The following is a 6931-nucleotide window of genomic DNA, read 5'->3' as shown; positions in this document are numbered from 1 at the left end:
ATCACTATATACCGGTAATATCTTCTGCTTTGAATATCATAAACATTGTATCTAACTGAATTTTTGAAAACCTTAACTAATTAGAAGTCGTGTTTAACGACGAAAATGTCTCTTAACAATCCGAATTTTTAACTCAGAATATCTTAATTTTCTTGTCGCTTTTAGATACGAAGTCGAAGACTTATTAAATTCAGTCTCGTTTAAAGTCATCATTTCGCAAGTTCTATGGTCGATACAATGACCTTGCCAGCAAATACAATCTATCATTAAGTCAAATGACTGACTTTTTTCAAACTGAATCGTCTACGGTCTACGGATTTTCCCGTTTTCCCGATCATGACAAAGAGCACACAGCGGATGTGACCGGGGATGCTTACTTCTAAAATAAAAATGAAAATACAATTAATAGGCTTAATAGGAAAAATAAGAAAACTACTTTTTTGAACGATTTTTTTAAGTTGAAAGAAATATTTTTAGGTCACCTGAGTCACTCAGGTGACCTATTGCTATCCGTTCTTGGCCGTCGGCGTGCGTCGTGCGTCGTGTGCTAACATTTGAACATTTTTAGCTTCTTCTCTGAAACCGCTTAACCAATTTCAATCATATTTGGCATATAGCATCTATGGGTGAAGGGAAACAAAAATTATGAATTACATGATCCCTGCCACCCTGGGGCCTGAAGGGTGGGGCTTAAACCACCAAATATAATTCAATCTTTAAAAATTTTCTTCTTTACTCCTGGACATCAAGCAGTCAAACTATTGGCATCATTGTGATAAGCATTGGGACCTCTACCAAAATTGTGAAATTCATGGCCCAAGGGTCAGGAGTTCTGGCCCCAGGGTGGGACTTTATAGATTATATAGTGAAAGTGAATTATTTCTTTGAAAATCTTCTCTGCTCCTGGGTATTAAATAAAGTAACTAAGTACATAGTTATAAAGAGCAAGAGTGCCTCTTCCAAAATTGTGAAATTCATGGCCCCAGGGTCAGGGGTTCTGCTGTTAGGGCGGGGCTCTATTGATTATATTGTGAAAATGCATTAATTCTTGGAAAATCTTCTCTGCTCCTGGATATTTAATAAAGTAACTAAGTACATAGTTATGATGAGCAAGAGTATCTCTTCCAAAAGAGTGAATTTCATGGCCCCAGGGTCAGGGGTTCTGGTGTTAGGGCGGGGCTCTATCGACTATATAGTGAAAATGCATTAATTCTTTGAAAATCTTCTCCTCTGCTCCTAGGCATTAAGGTGCTAAACTAAGTACATAGTTATGATGAGGAGGTGGGCCTCTTCCAGAATTGTGAAAGCCACGGCCCCTGGGTCAGGGGTTCTGGTGTTAGGGCGGAGCTCTATTGATTATATAGTGAAAATGCATTAATTCTTTGAAAATCTTCTTCTCTGCTCCTGGGTATTATTTAAACAAAGTAAGTGCATGGTTATGATGCATTAGGATGCTTTTTCAAAAATTGTGAATTTCATGGCCCCAGGGTCAGGGGTTCTGGTGATAGGGCGGGGCTCTATTGATTATATAGTGAAAATGCATTGATTCTTTGAAAATCTTCTTCTCTGCTACTGGAGATTATTTAAACAAACTAAGTGCATGGTTATGATCCATAAGGATGTCTTTTCAAAAATTGTGAATTTCATGGCCCCTGGGTCAGGGGATCTGGTGTTAGGGCCGGGCTCTATTGATTATATAGTAAAAATGCATTGATTATTTGAAAATCTTCTTCTCTGCTACTGGAGATTTTTTTTAAACAAACTAAGTGCATGATTATGATAGGCAAGGATGTCTCTTTCAAAAATTTTAAATATATGGCCTCAGTTTTGGGGGTTCTTGAGGAGGGGGGGGGCTCTATTGATTTTATTGTGAAAAAGCATTAAATCTATTAATTAATCATTAAGTAATCCTGTCTGCTCCTTAGTGTTGAGCTGATAAATAAATTGCTTAGCTATGATGAAAATGGGAGCTTTGAACAGAATTTTTAAATCTTCTGGTCCTAGAGTCAGGGGTTCTGGCATAACGGGGGGGGGGGGGGGGCTTTTGATAATACAGTGGAAAAGTGTTAATTCTTTGAAGTCCATAGTTATGATGGTGAGGGTAACTCTTCCACATTTATAAATTTCTTGACCCTTGGTCTTGGGTTCTGGTGTTAGGGTAAGGCTTTCTTGAATCTGTAGTGAAAATGCATTGTACCTGTGAAATTCTTCTCTACTTCTGGGCATATCGGAAGCAAACTGAGTAAAAGTGTAAGTGATATAAGTAAGCGTATTTCTATCAGATTTTTGAACATCTGGACCATTTGTCTAAGCATTCTGGTCCTGGGCAGGGCTCTATTAATTTGTATTCTACTGAGAGAAGTTATTCCCCTTTTCCATTCACCTTTGATAATTAATCACTGTAAATAATGTATTTGAAAGGTTAATAGAAAAAGATAATTACGCAAGAATGTTTATCGTATAATTCAAAAATTACTTTCTTAGTTTTAATAATCAGGTAGACCTGTAAGTAATAGATAAATAAAAATGAGACAAAAATAACTTATCTTATTAAAAGTTCTTCAAAGAGACCATATGAGAGGTCAATGCTAGAGGTCTTAATATGGGTTTAAAAATAGTACAGAAGAACTAATAGTTTGTTAATAGTCTGCATGGTGATAGTGTTAAGTGGGGGACAGATTAGAACTTAATTTATGAGTTGATACTGATAGACTAATTATTTTGTTGATCCTGATCTTCCTACTTCTCTTGCTTTAGGGCATCAACACTTTATCAGTCAGTGTATTTAACTTCTAAATTGTTGTATTATACTCAGGTGACCGTTAAGGCCCTTGGGCCTCTTGTTTATAGATGAACATTAATGATATCAGTTGTCTTAACACTCAAATTGCAAACTGTTTTTTTTTTTTTCTTATTTTTGCAAAACTTTTTTTGGTTGCGCAATGTTCCGCTATTGTACATTTTGACTTTCTATGACTCTGTTTTGAGAAAATGTCAGCATTCCTTTGAAATATGAATGGTCTTCGATTCATCAGATGAAAAGAATGTGAACTTATTACAAATGAACATGTTTATTTCTGCATCTCAAAATATAAATCTGTGTTTATAAAACCACAGTATTTATGTGTATAATAATTAGAATAAACTGATTAATTACTGAAGTATCTACATCTTTCCTCAAAAGGCTAAAGTTTAGTGTCGTCAAATCGGACTATTTCATGTAACCGGTTACTCGCTTACTTTTCCGATCGAGTACCCGATTACTCGAATGGTTTTACACTTCGCCTTTTAGCATCCTTACTTGAGGTACATATTGAATATTAACAGTAAAATATGTAAATTCTACACAATTTCTTTATACATTTACATATCTTATCACTAAAATGCAGGTATGATTAAATAATTGATGAGCAAATGTACCGCATACACATTTTATTTGCAATTTCTTCTATATGAATTTGTTCTTGAATATCGCTGGAAAAAAGGCAGCTTTTTTTCAACAAAATACACCATAAAATGGCTGAATTGTTTGCATATTTGTTATTTCTATTTCACATTTTTTAGACTTCGCGGATTTAAAATTGGCCTTTCCTTAAAAATATTTCCATGATGTTGATGTCTTGGGCGGCTTCTTGTTATCCTGTACTGCTGACTAGTACGGGTTAAAAAAAATAAGGTAATTACATTGTAACAACTCAGGTCTCCACCCTTGGAAGTCCTGGTTAAATTATTAAATAAACTGTGAAAAACCAAGCAAAACATATCGATCTTGTTCGTGAAATTATGACATCTGTAAGGTTACATTAGTAAAAAAAATAAGTAAACATATTTTTTGTACTTAATTACTTTGTAAAATGTCTAGATATCTGAGTAACAGAGTAGCAGTTTTACTAACCGATACTCACATTGCTTTCTTTGGCTGTTCTTTGGTTGTTAGTATGGGGATTAATGTCGCTGCTGTTGCAGAAAAAATATATAACCCGTTATGTTACGCAGGTTATGTAAATTTATTTTTTGCGATAGCTGCGACGTTAATTCCCGTACTTACAAAGAAAGAAAGATAAGTTATTGTTTATATTTATATCAGTATAAAAAAAACACTGAAAATAAATTTAATATGTTAAATATTGTACTATAGACGTGTATGCCATTGTATGCATAATTGATGGAAGAAATCTCTGCAGGTGGCTTGCTTAGTAGCGTTTACTGACGGATGAACGGCAATGGTTTTCATAAGAAATAAAGGAAATAATATTTAGTTGATGTAGATATCAAATAATGAACTGTTAATAGATGAGCCCTGGGATCAAATGTTTAACTGATTAACAGACAGTTGATGACAATATGTTAATGATTCACAAGCTGAAAGTTTCTGTAAACTGATTATGTTCACTCATAAAATGATACCCCAGTTCCTCTGATGATACTGGTGCGAGAAAACTGCGCCACCTGGCGATATGCACATAATTATAGCCTTCTATTTCAGACTACCATCAGTCGGCTGCTGTGAGATGTCTTAATCACGTGACATGATCAAAGGAGATACTGTAAACCAACTTTTATTCGCGTGCGAAAAATATCCGCGAGTTTCACGACCTACTTTTACTCGCGAATATTATTCACAGCGAACCATTTATTTTGCTTAATATTTGCAGAGAATACAGTACCGACCGGACACAACCTAACACCAGAGCGAACCCAAAGCGCACCCCGGGTTCGCTTCCTGGGTTCGCTCGGGGTCCGCTGCGGGTCCGCTTTCAGAAAATTTGGGACCGCTCTGGGTGCGCTTCGGGTTCGCTCTGCGTTCGCTCGGGGTCAGCTCTGGGCCCGCTAGAGCGAACCCGGCGTTCGCTTTCCGGGTTCGCTTTACGCACTCATGCGTGAAGCGAACCCCGCTTTAATCTTGCCGCCAGTAAGCCCCGCCCCTTGTATATTCCAAATACAGTAGTGAAATCGATCATTACTGTTTTTATGGCGATCGAAACATGTTCAAGTAAATGACAATATGGAGAACGTTGATAAATTTTCAAGAATTTCACAGTACATTCGACGTAGAATTATCACTTTTATTTTTTCTTAACTTACAAGCTAAGTATATCTCGAAAGAAAAAGAAGAAAAGGTGTTAAATTTATTTTCGATATATCGGATGGAGTGAAATTGATAAGAGTATCTTAATAAAAAAAAAAAGCTTTCAAATTCATTTGTTTACATTATTCATGCGTTTTAAAATAAGTTGGAACTTCCAATTGTAATTGCAATTGTTAAATCGTAATTTAAATGTTTGAAAGACAACTGAATTACGATGTTATCTATGAAATAGCTGAGACATACTGTGCACGTAAAATGCTAAGTTTTCATATTTAGCAGTTTATATTTAAGCTAGCTTGTCGTCCATTACATGTATATGTAGGTCGTGATAATCACTAAAAATTCTCATACAGTGTAACTTGAGTTTCGTTTTACAGATCATTTATAATTTACTTCCATGCTATAAATCATTGTTTTATAAGGCGAGTTTAACGGAAGACTTATAAAAAAAACAACAACAAAAAAAACAAAACAAACAAACAAACAAAAACTAATAACTGGTCCACTGATAAGTATATATTATTTTTTTAAGTTGTTTTAAATACATGTAAATGATCACTTGAATAGTTTGTGTTCCTTACTGATTCATGACCCCCCCCCCCCCCCCGCCCCATTAAAAAAAAATCTCTGTATTGCTCTTAGCACCCGCAAGATCTTCGAAACAGGTGGATGGTTACCGACACGTGATGACCTTGGCTTCACTTTGAAACTATAATTATTAAAGTGTTAAAATTAAATAATTATAACAATTACAAAGTTCAAATACAGGTACCTATGCAATGAAAAAAATATGTGTACGTTTTCGTATTACGGTATCTTTGCAAGCTCAATTTACTAATGTTGGAATTACGTGTACTTTTCATGCACAAGTACAAAACGTGCCCATCTAGCATTTTTTATAACCATATAAAGTATTTCGAAAATTACATGTAGTACATGTAAGAAGTTTGTGAACATGCATGTAAACCTGTATAATTATATATATCGACGCGAAGGAAAGAGATAAGCTTTTTTGCGTGTTTTTTTTTTTTTTTTTTTTTTTTTTTTTTTTTTTTTGACTGACTTGCAAGTAGTTACAAAAATTCAAAAACATACAATGTAAGGTCTACATGTAGGATAATTAAAATTGACAAAATAATCTTTCCCTATAGACATGTATTTAAATCAAGCTATTTATTAAATTTTGGTAAAAGAATATCATAGTAGTTAAAAAATGAGATTTTTTCTCCAATTTACGTATTGACATAATGCACATTTATACTGTACAATGTACATTTGATTTTCTTTCATGATCAATTATTAAGATCGATAATTTCGATGTTGATCTGGATAAATTATTTAACGTGCACGTAAATTGAAATAATTAATAAAAATCAATTATCAAAGACCTTAATATATTTAAAACAAATGCCTTATTTATTTTATATGTTTTATTCGAGTTGGCAGGTATTGTCCACAGTGGTCTACACAACAGTGGGGCAGCCGGCAAACTGGCACATCCCCCAACATCAACAATTAAGTTGTGCCCTCCCTGACGGGAAAAGTAGCACGCTGGGTTGACCTCAATCGTGCTACGGACACATTTCAACACAAATTATCTTTAATTATATTAATTATAATTAATTATATCAATTATATTACATAATTTTGCTTTAGATTTACTCTATATGAGATATAATTTTCAAAGTCAACATCACATATATCAACATCAACCATCACATATATCAACATCAACATCAAGCACAACAAGTCAAGAATATAAATAGTTCAATGGAAACATAGTAACTAAGTACCGACACTGTATGGGTGGATAACAAAATTCCGACTTTACTCAATCATCAG

This window comes from Saccostrea echinata, unplaced genomic scaffold (genome assembly GCF_033153115.1).
Source record: "Saccostrea echinata isolate AGI-Se365-2 ecotype Australia unplaced genomic scaffold, CSIRO_AGI_Sech_v1 ptg000014l, whole genome shotgun sequence".
NCBI lineage: Eukaryota > Metazoa > Mollusca > Bivalvia > Ostreida > Ostreidae > Saccostrea > Saccostrea echinata.
The sequence above is the reverse complement of the archived record's forward strand: the minus strand, read 5'-3'. Positions refer to the sequence as shown.